Source organism: Emydura macquarii, unplaced genomic scaffold (genome assembly GCF_026122565.2).
Source record: "Emydura macquarii macquarii isolate MOO-44397 ecotype Brisbane River unplaced genomic scaffold, CSIRO-AGI_Emac_v2 contig_3470, whole genome shotgun sequence".
Classification (NCBI taxonomy): domain Eukaryota; kingdom Metazoa; phylum Chordata; order Testudines; family Chelidae; genus Emydura; species Emydura macquarii.
The window spans coordinates 5,738,522-5,752,621 of NW_027133607.1; the positions used below are offsets into that span (position 1 = coordinate 5,738,522).

General features: G+C 47.5%; 1 protein-coding gene across 1 annotated transcript in view; it reads right to left on the reverse strand.

Annotated features, from left to right (window-relative positions):
* PLXNA4 (plexin A4) overlaps positions 1-14,100 on the reverse strand; it is a 583,803-nt gene that overhangs the window by 141,444 nt on the left and 428,259 nt on the right. The gene's annotated exons all lie outside the window — the stretch shown is intronic.

Here is a 14,100-nt window from a genome sequence, read left to right on the forward strand (position 1 = left end):
GTGAGGCAGGGCAGTGCTATTACCCCTGTTTTACAGATTGAGAACAGAAGCAGAGACTTAAGGGTATATCTACTCTGCACACCAGGCCTGGGCTCTGACTCAGTTTTGAGCCCATCACACACAGATCAGTCTGACTCAGGTCAGCAAGCACTCAGAACACAGGTCCTAGGACTCTGCCAGAGTCTGGGTCCCACTATGACTTAGGTCCAAGCCCTGCCATTTTGCAGTATGGAGGCAGCTGAAGCCACAGATCCTAGGGAGAAAGTCTGCTATTGCAGTCAGGACATGTTGGCATGGCTGTGATCCCCGGGTCCAGGAATTGTAAGCCCAGGTTTACAATGCAGAGTGGATGCTCAAGTGCAGGCTCGGAAACACCAAGTCCCCAAACCCAGGTCCCACAGAGCCAGGTTTACAATGCAGTGTAGATACACCCTAGGTGACTTGCCCAAGGTCACAAATGAAGTTTGCAACAGAACCGGAAATTAAACCCAGGTCTCGCAAGTCCAAGGCCTCCACTCTAATCACTGGACCATGCTTCCACTGAAGTTAGTTTGACAAGATCTATTTTCCATAAACCCATGTTAATTGGCATTAATTATACCAATCTCCTTTCATTCTTTATTAATCAAGTCCCAAATTAGCCATTCCATTATTTTGCCCAGGATTGATATTGGGCTGACAGTCCTATAATTACCCGGGTCACCCCTTCTTAAATATTAGTACAACAGTAGATTTCTTTCAGTCCTTTGGAACTTCCCCAGCGTTCCAAGACTTATTAAAAATCAACATCAATGGTCCAGAGGGCAGCTCCAGCCTGGTTACAAAAATGAGGCCTGGGTTCTGTAGAAAAATAGTATGTGACCATGTAGTTAAAGACTGTATCTGAATGCAGATACGCGTGGGGGCTGAATTAAGGTTTCTTGGACAATCTTATTTCTGGCATTTCCTAATTTTTGAGGGCTTGATTTTGCAACCTTAATAACATTTCTTTAATGTAGGTTTTAAACTTTTGTGTGTTTAATAGAAGTATAGCTTGGTGAAGAGGCTACATGGGTGTGTTGACAGGGAGAAGGTGTGTGGAGAGAGGAGAGATGATAAGCAGATGCTCCGTAAAGCGAATACTATCATTTACTGTGTGTCCATCGGACACCTAATGCAAGGGGGCCTTTAGTGCTACCACTGTTAAGTATTAACACCAATACTACACATGTATTATGAGAGTATAAATCCCCAGGTCAGAGAGATATTATTCAGGGGAACAGTGGAGGTAAAGCTATGAGTAGTAGGATGAAATTGGGCTGACAGTGATTAAACTGTGAAATAGCTCCCCAGCGAAGTGGCAAAAGCTCTCTTGCGTGGAATTTTAAAAATGGATTGGACAAAACCATTGAAAATGTGGTGCAGAGAGCAGTTCTGCCCAAACTGGATGGCCTAATAATGTACATCTTTCCACCTCTAGTTTTGATAACTCTGCGTCCCTCTTGCTAGCATGTACTCCCGTCAATGAACACAGATACTAATCTTCAGTACTTCTGCAAAGACTTCTATCAGAGAATCTGAAAACCCTTCATACACATTAAATTAACAATCCTCAGAACAGTCCCATAACGTTGTAAGTATCATTATCCCCACTTTACAGATGGGGAAACTGAGGCAGAGAGTGGTTAAAGCCCATAACCACACAGTGAGTCCATGGAGGCACCAGCAGTAGAAGCCTCATCTTCTCATTTCCAGTCCCCACCAAAGAACTACCCTTCTTTAAAGACGGGCTGTCACAACGAGGCAGAGATGGAAGGAGCTGCCATGCCAGTAGGGCACAAGTGCCCCTGCTGCAGTGTGTTCAGTCCCTTTGAAGTCTCTGCTCCTCTCGGCCTCCCAGCTGCAGTGAAGCTGCAGCATAGAAGAGCAGATGGCATGCTGCATTATCTCGCCCACAGTCCGTTACCCGTCCAGTGTGATAGCCCTGGATAAAAGGAGACTGACTAGTCAATAAGGGGCCAAACCACATGGGGACAGGTTTGGTTAATAAACCTGAGCCATCTTTTAGTGGCACCACTGCACACCCCTCAGAAATGAGACTAGATGTGAACAGGAGTTGATAACAGGGTCACCACTTCCAGAGTGGCCTGGGATGGCCCTGCAGGCATCCTGCCTCAGTTTCTTTCTGAGGTTTGCCGAAATAATCCTCCCAGCACAAATCTTTAGAACAACGTTCCCATTCTCTGGGGGTCTAGTTTATTTAATGTAGTCCCACTCCCCAAGTGAGCCCCTTTCCACCCATCACAAGGTTCAGGGTTTCCACAGTCCTCCTCCTGGGATTGCTAAATCCTGGCTGGCCTGGCCCACAAACTCACTTGTTTAGATTAGGGGTTCACAGCCTTCCTTCTAGGGACTCTGTGCAGGCTGAGTTGTTCTTCCTTTCAGCTACTCCTCTGGCTAAGGTTCTGCTTCACACGAAGCCGCTCACTTAGCCATCCCTCTGGACTGATTCAGTCCCATGAACCACCGGGCCCATTTTTCCCTCCTGGGGATGAGAGCTGGCTGTGTCACAGGTGGGGCTGAGACCCATATCCCTTTAAAGAGCCAGCCACCCTGTGACAGAGTTCTTCTTGTGACACCTCCCTTTTGCACCCAAGGTGTGATAGCTGCATGACACTCTCATAGATTGCCCCTGCCCCCCTTAGGTCCTCACCTGACCCAACAGAACTCAATGACAAATTTCCTGTTGACATCTGTGGGGTCAGGATCGGGCCCTACAGTTTTTATTTTGAAAAAAACCATGAGTTGAAACCCTTTGACCTCTGCAATTGGAAGGTCAGGACAGTAACAGTGGGATTGTTCCCACCCTCCTTCTCCCACAGATTGGTGACTGCAGGAGATAAGACCCAAGCCAAAGCAAACAGATGTGTGGCCAAAGGGAGGGTCTGACCACAGACTCCTGGGAGTATGGGGAAGGAGCGGCCCAGGCTGACTGGGAGAAACATTCCAGTGTCACCTCTTATCTGTTGATTTAACATCTCTCCTTCCTGAGAGCTCTTCCCCTTGGCTCAGGTCCAAATGCCCAAAGCTCAGAAGGGAGCGAATGCAACTGAAGTTAGAATGGAGGAAAGACAAAGCCATGTACTTCTGAGCCAGGTAAACACCCAAAGCAAATTCTGAACGTGGGTTTTTCCCTTCTTTGTACTAGTGACAACCACAAGGCCCAAAATAATACAACACTCCTGCTGTCCTGTGTTGTAGACAGCAAACCAGACAGTCAAAGGCCCACGATTGCTCTGGACATCACAGGATTGTGACACTGTATCAGTGAATGAGGCAAAACAGCATCTTCTCACACTGATGCAACATTGTGATGGGAAGATATAAATGTTGCCATGCTGCATTCTGTGATTATTTCATCCCACAGCATAAATAAACTCAAACCACTACAGCAACTAACCCAGCTGGTAAGTGATGTTTAGCAGGACAACAGTATATGGTGCCAGAGGTTTCTTTCATCTCCATCATACCAACTCTCAGTGCTGTTTAAGCACAGCACAGCAGTGGGTCTTTGGTTAGCCACTACCCATGGAGGTCAGACAAATTCCCCAACAAGGGGCAGAGCTGCAGAGGTCACGTTCGGTGCCTGTGACGGGAGTGGAATGGCAAGATGTGGCGTGGGTACTGGGAGACCAAACCTGTTTGAAACACATCTCAATTCCCATTGCATTTTGGCAAGAGACCTCAGCACAGAAAGCAGCTGCAGAGCACCCCCGAGCCAGAAGAGATTTCCTGCAGAGACAACATTCTAGGAATAAGGAATGTGATAAAAAGCAGATGCAGTTTGCTGTGCTTTGGCTGGCTGTACATGTTGGCTGGAAGATGGCAAAGACAACAGGCATCAAGGCGATACAAAACCAGATTGAGTCACACAGAATCAGGTCACATCTAGTCTCTCATCTTCTCCATCCCATCCCTGGCCAGTACAGGATTATCCCCTAAAGCAAATTCTCTAGCCCAGTTTTAAATGTCCCAAATGAAAAGGCTTATTATTACTATTCGTACTGCAATAGCACCTGGAGGTCTCAGAGGACTGGAAAAAAGCAAATATAGTGCCCATCTTCAAAAAAGGGAGGAAAGAGGATCCAGGGAACTACAGACCGGTCAGCTTCCCTTCAATCCCTGGAAAAATCATGGAGCAGGTCCTTAAGGAATCCATTTTAAGGCACTTGGAAGAGAGGAAGGTGATCAGGAACAGTCAACACGGATTCACCAAGGGAAAGTCATGCCTGATCAACCTGATTGCTTTCTATGATGAGGTGACGGGCTCTGTGGATGTAGGGAAGGCGGTAGATGTGATATACCTTGACTTTAGCAAAGCTTTTGATACGGTCTCTGACAGTATTCTTATCAGCAAGTTAAAGACGTATGGGTTGGATGAATGGACTATAAAATGGATAGAGAACTGGCTAGAGCATAGGGCTCAACGAGTAGTGATCAATGGCTTCATGTCTAGCTGGCAACCGGTCACAAGCGGAGTGCCCCAAGGGTCGGTCCTGGGGCCGGTTTTATTCAACATCTTCATTAATGATCTGGAAGATGGGGTAGATTGCTACCCTCAGCAAGTTTGCGGATGACACTAAGCTGGGGGGAGTGGTAGACACCCTGGAAGGTAGGGATAGGATACAGAAGGACCTAAACAAACTGGAGGATTGGGCCAAAAGAAATCTAATGAGGTTCAACAAAGAAAAGTGCAGAGTCCTCCACTTAGGAAGGAAGAATCCCATGCACAGCTATAGACTGGGGACCGACGAGCTGGGCAGCAGTTCTGCAGAAAAGGACCTGGGGGTAACAGTGGATAAAAAGCTGGATATGAGTCAGCAGTGTGCCCTGGTTGTCAAGAAGGCTAATAGCATATTGGGCTGCATTAGGCAGAGCATTGCCAGCAGATCGTGGGAAGTGATTATTCCCCTCTATTGGGCATTGGTAAGGCTGTATTTAGAGTATTGTATCCAGTTTTGGGCCCCCCACTACAAAAAGGATGTAGACAAGTTGGAGAGAGTGCAGCGGAGGGGAACAAAAATGACTAGGGGGCTGGAGCACAGGACTTCTGAGGAGAGGCTAAGGAAACTGGGCTTGTTTAGTCTGCAAAAGAGAAGAATGAGGGGGGATTTGATAGCAACCTTTAACTACCTGAAAGGGGGTTCCAGGAAGGATGGGGCTAGGCTGTTCTCGGTGGTGGCAGATGACAGAACAAGGAGCAATGGTCTCAAGTTGCAGTGGGGGAGGTCTAGGTTGGATATTAGGAAAAAGTTTTTCACTAGGAGGGTGGTAAAGCACTAGAATGAGTTACCTAGGGAGGTGGTGGAATCTCCATCTTTAGAGGTTTTTAAGCTGAGGCTTGACAAAACCCTGGCTGGGATGATTTAGCTGAGGTTAGTCCTGCTTTGAGCAGGGAGTTGGACTAGATGACCTCCTGAGGTCCCTTCCAACTCTAATATTCTATGATTCTATTATTCTAACTGAGATCAGGAGCTGATCTCCTTGATGCTGGTGTTGGATGCTGTACAAACACATAGTAAGAGACAGTTCCAGCCCTAAAGACCTTAGACTCTACATAGAGAAGTTAGTGAGGGCACCAGAGCAAAGAAAGGGGACTCACTTTCCCAAGGTCCCACAGCTGGTCAATGGGAGAGTCAAGAATAGAAACCATATCTCTTGAGCTGCAATCCAGTACCTTATCCATTAAATCACATTGCTTTTCAGTGGCTTCCACTACAGCCTCTCTCTGTTCTGCAATCTAATAGATCTAAGATCTAATGGATAGGGAAAGTCTCCTGATAGTCTACATTTTCCTTATTTAATCTCCTCTCGTTACTTCATTACATCCTTCTTGAAGATCCAAGTAAACAATTGTTCTCCCTTCTTGGTGATTGCAGTAGAGATGGACTGGAACCAAAACCCCATTTCACAAATTCCCTCATTCTCTCGGGAGTCCAGAGTCACATCTGGATTCAAACCTGTGACTTTGGACTTTCTCCAGTTCCACCTTTCAGAACTTGGAGAGGATGATCCTCTTTAGGACTGTGACAGGACGACGTCCATCCTGTTGCTCTAACTATCCTGCATTCTAGGGGGCTTCCAAATACTTCAGCCAATAAGAATATAAACACTGATCCTGTCTCCACTTGCAATGTCCAGCTGGGGGTGCTGTGGAGGCCAAGCTCAAAGATGCCTGCTTGATTGTGTCTTAATTGTGCTGCTGTTGGCAGCTGCCTTCCAAACTCTGCTCTCATCCCTTCACCTTCACTCCTCTGCCAATCCCCTCTTCATGCTCATGTAAACGCAGCAGGCTGCCTGCAGGTTGCTATAGTAACACTTTTTCTTAATGATAGACAGGTGCCAGGATAAATGAGAGGATAATCAACAAGAGTAGAAGAATTAGAGGCAGTGATATTGGCATCTCTATAGCTGTCACTGGGTTCCCCGCGGAATGACGGACCCTTAATGAGTAGAAATGGAATTCTTTGGCAGTGACACCGTAAGCAGCTGTGTCTCAGGACAGGGACCGTAGCTGGTAAACCAGCTGGGTTGGAAGTTGAGTTGTTGCCACGTTAACAACTGGACATGTATCACTTCCAGGCCCGATCCACAATACGATGCAACCGGTTCCTGACACTAATCAGAAAACAGACAACCACAGATGTATCTACACAGCAGTCTTTTTCCACAACACAACCATGCAGGCTATCTGTGTCTGTAACAATGCATTCTGGGAAAATCTAGGTTCTTTTGCCATAGTGCCTCAGGAGGGGACAAAGTGCCCAGAGGGCATTCACACAAACCAGTAAGGCATAAGGCAATGCACTATGGGAAGGAGGAGGACTGATGCAATTGAATTACATGGGCATGGGTAGGAAGCCCGGACTACACTACAAAACAACTCAATGTGCTCAAGAGGTTACAGGAAGTCCACCCTTTGCCATCTGAGCACTGGGGATATTTAGGACAGCACTGAAGTGCATCGGCAGAGCTGAAAGGAGGGGGAGGAGGAAGAAGTTTTACCAGCACCTGCCTAGCTCCCACTGTCACTGTCCACCCACCTTTTTGACAATGTCTCCCCACCCCCATTGTTTACTTAATCAGAACAAGTGGGGGGGCAGGGGATGGGGCGCAAGGAGAAATCAGTGCATTTCACTGCAAAGGCCTCTAGCACAGCTCCCCAATGAGTGTGAGGCAGGCACAAGTGCTTGGAAAGCGGGTGCACTGCTCCTCAGCAGCTGGTCCGCAGCGTGCGGCTCCCAGGGTTTTCTATGGCTTTTGACAAACTAATATTTGAAGCAGTTGCTCTTTTATGTAGGCTTTACTGTCATTAGCACATACAACTCGACATAAAACACTTTGGTGCACAGGTTTTTTCTTCTTTTCCCTTTTAGATGACAGATGAAAATCCTTTTAATGAAAAGCTTGTTTGGGGGAGGTAGAAAAACACACACACACACACACACACACACAAGCAGGCTGAGCATGGAAAGATGAAAACCTCCTTCAAGGTAATTAAATGATTATGTATCTTTTAAACCCAGCAGATAACAGATTTGTTATCTGGGTTTGCTTTTTGCTTTTGCTTTTTTTCATACAAAGCTAAAATCTTTGCAAGGACCAGAACAAGATAGTGTTCATCTTAAAGAGCAATACAGCACAAAAGGAACCTTAATGCTTTATCCCATCAACTCGAGTAGGTTACTCCTGGCTTACCGGGCTTACGAGCCCAGCCTTACATGGAATAATGTGAAGCATAATGTGGAGCATCGACATGAGAATTGCCATGCTGGATCAGAGCAGACGCCCACCTGCAGGAGGCGGCATTGCTCCAGTGGATAGGATCCTGGAGACCTAGGTTCTATTTCTGCCTCTGCTACTAACCAGCTACATGCCCAAGGACAAATAACTTTGCCTCTCTATGCCTCAGTTCCCCTTCCCACCCTTTGACTCTTGTCCATTTAGATTATAAGATTTTTGTGCCTATACTGTGGCCTACCGCAGAGGACCTTGATCTCAGTTGTGACAACTACGTGCTACTGTAATGCAAATGATAGTCTCATATGCTGTCTCCAACACTGGCCAGCACCATATCTCTAGAGGAAGACGCTGTGGAATAAACTACCCCTCCCCTTCTTCCTCAGGGATTCTGAAACGTCTTTGGCTTTTGTAAATGGCTCCTTGGACAAAACAGTTTAGTATTTAAACCTCTGATCTGCTTCCTCATCTTCCGTCTCCTCCTCACCCAATAGAATAACATCAATTCCCTTTATAAAGCCGGAACTTGCTTGGTATATTTCAAGCTTGCAGATTTAGCCTTCAAAAACCTGCTGTAAAAGGAAATTATATGTCAAGGTGAAGTATTCCTGCCACAAATCATCCTGAGACATCGTCAACTCTATTTGACTGAGTTCAACGCCATAATCGTAAATATTCTTGTTTTATGGCCCTTCTGAAATTCTTAACCAGAAGCAAACATGCCTCTTGCAATCAGCTCCAAAACAACTTTATTCATGCCCATCTTTCCAGCGCTGATTCACCAAACTGTTGCCTGGTTTAGGCATGAGATTGAAAGCCAAAGTCCTGACAGTGGGCAGTGAACATCTGTCTGTCCGTCATGCCAGAGTATCTAGGCATTTTCTGTAAGTAAGGTCAGTGCAGTGTCCTGGCTGAATGCCAAGATCGAGTTCTGCAATCCTAAACTGAGCAAAGGTACTATTTGATTAAAGGACCACAGGAAACTGGTCCCAATTTAGGAATCAAATCTTGAGGTCTTTATTCAAACTTTTATGGAGTTCAGTGGGTGAGAACTCAGTACCGAGCTCAAGATCTGGCCCTTGGTAATTATATTCTGCCTGTCAAATTCCCCCGGCATGCTCAGTTTGGGTATTCTTCTCTCCATCTATGGAGTTTGTTTGATGCTTCTGGTGCTATTCTAATGGCCACCACATTCCACTCCCAATGTGGTCACATGCCATGTACACAGTTTGGTGTTTAAAAGCAGCCTGGGTGGTGAAGAGGAGCCTATACTGCAAGGAGAAATCTTGGCCCTGGTAGGGGTGTAGTAGATGACCTCACAGGCCTTCTCCATGTCTCCAGCCCGTAGGATAATTCTTCAAAGTAAGCTGTTACCTTATCAAATTAGTAAATAACAATAAAAGACATAACAGTTCTCATCAGAACATACTGTACAAGACGATGAGAGAGATCAGCAAGGGAGTCAGATCTATATACACCGGGAGACATGAGGAGCATCTGAGGAAAGCGGAACATAGGCACCAAGCCTTGACTACCCAAGCCTCGAGAGATCCCTATAAGCACTCAGCATGTTAGAGAGGTTATAGATATAAGCACAGCAGAACAAGAGTGGGAACACTGAGCCCACACTAGGCCTGGGGTTTGGTTTCAAGATGTTGCAATGGTAGAAGGAAAGACAATCATATTAAGGTGAGTGGGGCAGCAAATGAGCCAGACTGTGGGGGAGGGAACAAGTCCGATACGCTGAAATGCTGATTAAACGAGAGGAGTTGCTGGCAATTGCCCATGTGATGAAGTTCCATCAATGTTTGTTTACTTGGCAAGGAGTCTCTTGGTGCAGTCAGATCATAAGCTCCTGGAAGCTGTCCACGCTAAACTGCTTAGCTATGTGTTTGCAAGACAGCAAATGGGATGCTCCATCCAGCACATGGGGACTTTGGTATAAATGCCTGCTCAGAACTCACTGATGCAGCAAATACATGCTCCCCCCAAGTGGTATGCAACATTTTCCTCCTCCCCCCGGGAAAGTGAGAAGCTTCCTGATGAAGGGAAAGTGCGCATCAAGGTAACAAGAAGGGTATTAAGGATAGAGAGGAAAGACCAACAAAAACAGGTTCACTTAACAACATGGTGTTTTGGGTGCTCTGGAAGATGATATAAGGAAGGCAGGCTGTGGAAGAGACAGAAACCAGATTGCAGCTGATGCCCACACTGAACAGTGGAGCACCTAACCAGCATTCATGAAAGGCTCCTGATGGAACAGAACCTGCCCTACAGACACATGGCATTCATCATGTTCCCAGAGAGCAAAGGACCATGGGTAATTTTGATATTGGAGGTTGTCCATCCCTATTGATCCTGCGTTATCTTTCCAAATACTCAGCGGTGCTTCATCTACATTAGGACAAAGAATGCAGTATTCTGATCTGAGCTGCTTTCTGCCAGATGGTGGGACCAAAGTGAAAGATGATTGTGCCTATGTCTCATTTTAAACCAAGAGACGGAGATTTTCCTCAAACCACTTAGGGGAATACTGTAACCTTATTAGAATCATAGAAGATTAGGATTGGAAGGGATACCAGGAGGTCATCTAGTCCAACCCCCTGCTCAAAGCAGGACCAACCCCCACTAAATCATCCCAGCCAGGGCTTTGTCAAGCCGCACCTAAAAACTCTAAGGATGGAGATTCCAGCACCTTCCCAGGTAACCCATTCCAGTGCTTCACCACCCTCCTAGTGAAAAAGCTTTTCCTAATATCTAACCTAGACTTCCCCCCCTGAAACTTGAGACCGTTGCTCCTAGTTTTGCTATCTGCCACCACTGAAAACAACCTGAGGTTCCATCCTCCCTGGAACCCCCTTTCAGGTAGTTAAAGGCTGCTATGAAATCCCCCCTCATTCTTCTCTTCTGCAGACTAAACAAGCCTAGTTCCCTCAACCTCTCCTAATAAGTCATGTGCTCCAGCCCCCTAATCATTTTTGTTGACCTCCTCTGGACTCTCTCCAATTTGTCCACATCCTTCCTGTAGTGGGGGGCCCCAAGCTGGACACAATACTCCAAACGTGGCCTCAGCAGTGCCAAATAGAGGGGCATGCTCATTTCCCTCAATCTGCTGGCAAAGCTTCTACTAATGCAGGCCAATATGCCATTAGCCTTCTTGGCAACCAGGGCACACTGCTGACTCATATCCAGCTTCTTGTCTACTGTAACCCACAGGTCCTTTTCTGCAGAACTGCTGCCTAGCCAGTCGGTCCCCTGTCTGTAGCTGTGCATGGGATTCTTCCATCCTAAGTGAAGGACTCTGCAATTGTCCTTGCTGAACCTCATCAGATTTCTTTTGGCCCAAACCTCCAATTTGTCTAGGTCACTCTGTATCCTAACCCTACACTCCAGGGTATCTACCATTCCCCCCAGCTTAGTGTCATCTGCAAACTTGCTGAGAGTGCAATCTACCCCATCCTCAAGATCATCAGTGAAGATGTTGAACAAAACTGGCCCCAGGACCGACCGCTGGGGCACTCCGCTTGTGACCGGCTGCCAACTAGACATCGAGCCATTGATCACTATCCTTTGAGCCCAAAGATCTAGCCAGCTTTCTATCCACCTTCTAGTCCATTCATCCAAACCATACTTCTTTAATTTGCTGGCAAGAATGCTATGGGAGACCGTAACAAAAGCTTTGCTAAAGACAAGATATATCATGTCCACCGCTTTTCTGACATCCACAGAGCCAGTCTTCTCATCATAGAAGGCAATCAGGTTGGTCAGGCATGACTTGCCCTTGGTGAATCCATGTTGACTGTTCCTGATCATCTTTCTCTCTTCCATGTGCCTCAAAATGGATTCCTTGAGGACCTGCTCCATGATTTTATTGGGGTATTCTTTACCAAATGGGATGACTGAAAGTGCAATTCACACAGCCAAACATGACCCCTTGTTTAGAGATGCTATATCTCAGAAACAAATCAGCTGACGGTATGAAGCAGCCACCTAAACTGCTGCTTACTTGTTCATGTTTTGAGAGGAGAAGTAGGCTACCAGCATCCTCCCCAGTTCTCAAAAGCATGTGGGTGGGACTTCATTTAGATGGCACCGGTTACAGAGGAAAGGGCAATTTTCCATCAAACAGCACTGCCACCTACCAGTTTTCTTGACTGAGTAACTAGAAATCCTCATGGATTGCAGCTTGCACAAAGGGATGGCCAAGGATGCACAGTGGCATCAGACTGCAACAGCATCAGAAAGCAGAAACGGGTGCAACAGAAAATGTTAGCTGTGCAACAAGTTGATCTAGTTGGGGTTGGTTCTGCTTTAAGCAGGAGGTTGGACTGCATGATCTCCTGATGTCCCTTCCAACCCTAATCTTCTATGATTCTATGAGGGCCCACCTGAACCAGAGGTGAAAGATGGAAAGACCTGTGACAGACAGGGATGTTTCACAGTAGCCAGTTCCTGACGAGGCTTGATCCTGGGGAATAATAGCCATCTGGTTGAGAAAGGCCCACCAGAAACACCAAGCACTGGACTGACTGACAGAACAGCTTCCGTATGAGTATATGGAGACAGGCATGTCTTCCTGGCAAGTCCCCAGCACGTTTCAAAGTAGACTAACAGTAAAGGCTGAATCCCAACAGGCCAAGTACTGGCAATCTCCTGCCCATGAATATTAATGTCCTGTACAGTTGTTACAGTGGTTTAAGATTGCTGCCTCCAGAATTGAAATGTCAACCTACAGACATACTAGAAAAGAAGGGTAGCTTCAGAAGCGAGAAGTAATGTGTGGAGTCTCTACCAGTTTGCTGTTAGGTCCAGCAAAAAGGACTGAGGGCAGGACTGGCTGGATCACAGACCAGGGTGCTATTCTACTGCCCCAGGACACGGCAGAAAATGCAAGGGTGCCATCTCAATATTGTCAATTTAAGATTTTATACCTTATGAACCTATACAGCTAGAAAAAAATGCTACTCGTCATGGGAGAGCTGGGATGCCCGGCTTTCCGCTAGAGTTTAGCAACGGTCTCTGTGCCTGGTGATTCACGAGATATCGGCCCTTGTAATGGATACTGGTCCCTCAGAACAGGCAAAACCAGGCCAGCTCGGGTCATTTACCAGGCAAGCCACAATGTTTTCAGGCTTCTCCTCACCGGGAAGTAATTGACTGGCTTCCAGTTTGTATTCTCCTGAGCTCCACTCCGCTGCCATTGCTCACTGGGTTCCAGTAGCACCCAGGGTGAGCGCTTTTAATACAGCAGCTAGTTCTGTGCTGAGCCGTAGGGCCCAATACAAACCTGTCTTCGGCAAGTGGCGCTGAGGCTCGACCTTGCCTGCAATGGTCTGGGCTGCTTACTGCCGTGATGGACTGGGACTCCGTGTGGGAAATCAAGGCTCCCAGTAACCTGGAGCACAAGCCTATAAGCACATTCCCTCCCTCCCTTCCCTCCCCCACATGTACAAGTGTGCGTCCGATCTGTGCAGCCCCCTTGGCTTCGGGATTCTGAAAGCCGTCTTGTCAGCGAGCAGCGAGCAATGGCAGCTGTGATGGCGTCTGTCACTACCACACTCCCTATGTTCATGTCTTCCAATCAGATGCAGGCCTTCAAGTCAGGCCTGGGAAAGGATGACAACAGATTATGTATTCACGGCGCCTGTTCCGCCATGCATGGCAGGGACAAGAACCCAGCCTGGGAGAGCTCTCGGCTCAGCTCAGAAACGCGGGCACTCAGATGCTGACAGGGAGCTGTACCGCACGGGCCGGCGGCAAGAGCCTCTGACAGTTTGAGAACGGACGCAAATGCAGATTAAGCTCTTGCGATGCCAGCGCCTTAACACAGAAACAGACCAATCCCCTAATCTAACAGACTGCTCTTCTCCCAGCAACTCTCCAGTGGCAGCACCTGGATCACCTGGCGTCTATTCCTGGCAGCTGGCTCCTGCTGTAACCCACTGCAGCAAACACACCCGGGCAGCCAGTTACAGTACTGCGGGACTGGGCAGGCCAGCCCGCTGGGGTTGAGTTCTTTGGCTTTCAGCCTGAACTCACAGATGCTGGCCCATACCAACAAGTGTCCAGGGCACCAAGCAGCAACTGCTGGGCTCAGCAGAGTCAGAGGACAGTGGGAAGAGGCAAGAAATTGAAGAAGGGAAGGGCGGGGAAGGGGAGCGGGGCTGGAGGGCATGAATAGGGAAGGGGAGGGGAAGTGAAGGAAGATGTTCCAGTGAGGGGATGGAAGAGGCAGGAATGAGGGAGGGGAGGGGCGGGAAGGCTGCTCCAGTCATCTGCCCCTCTCACTCCCACTCCCTGTTGGAGTGGCCGGGTTGGCAC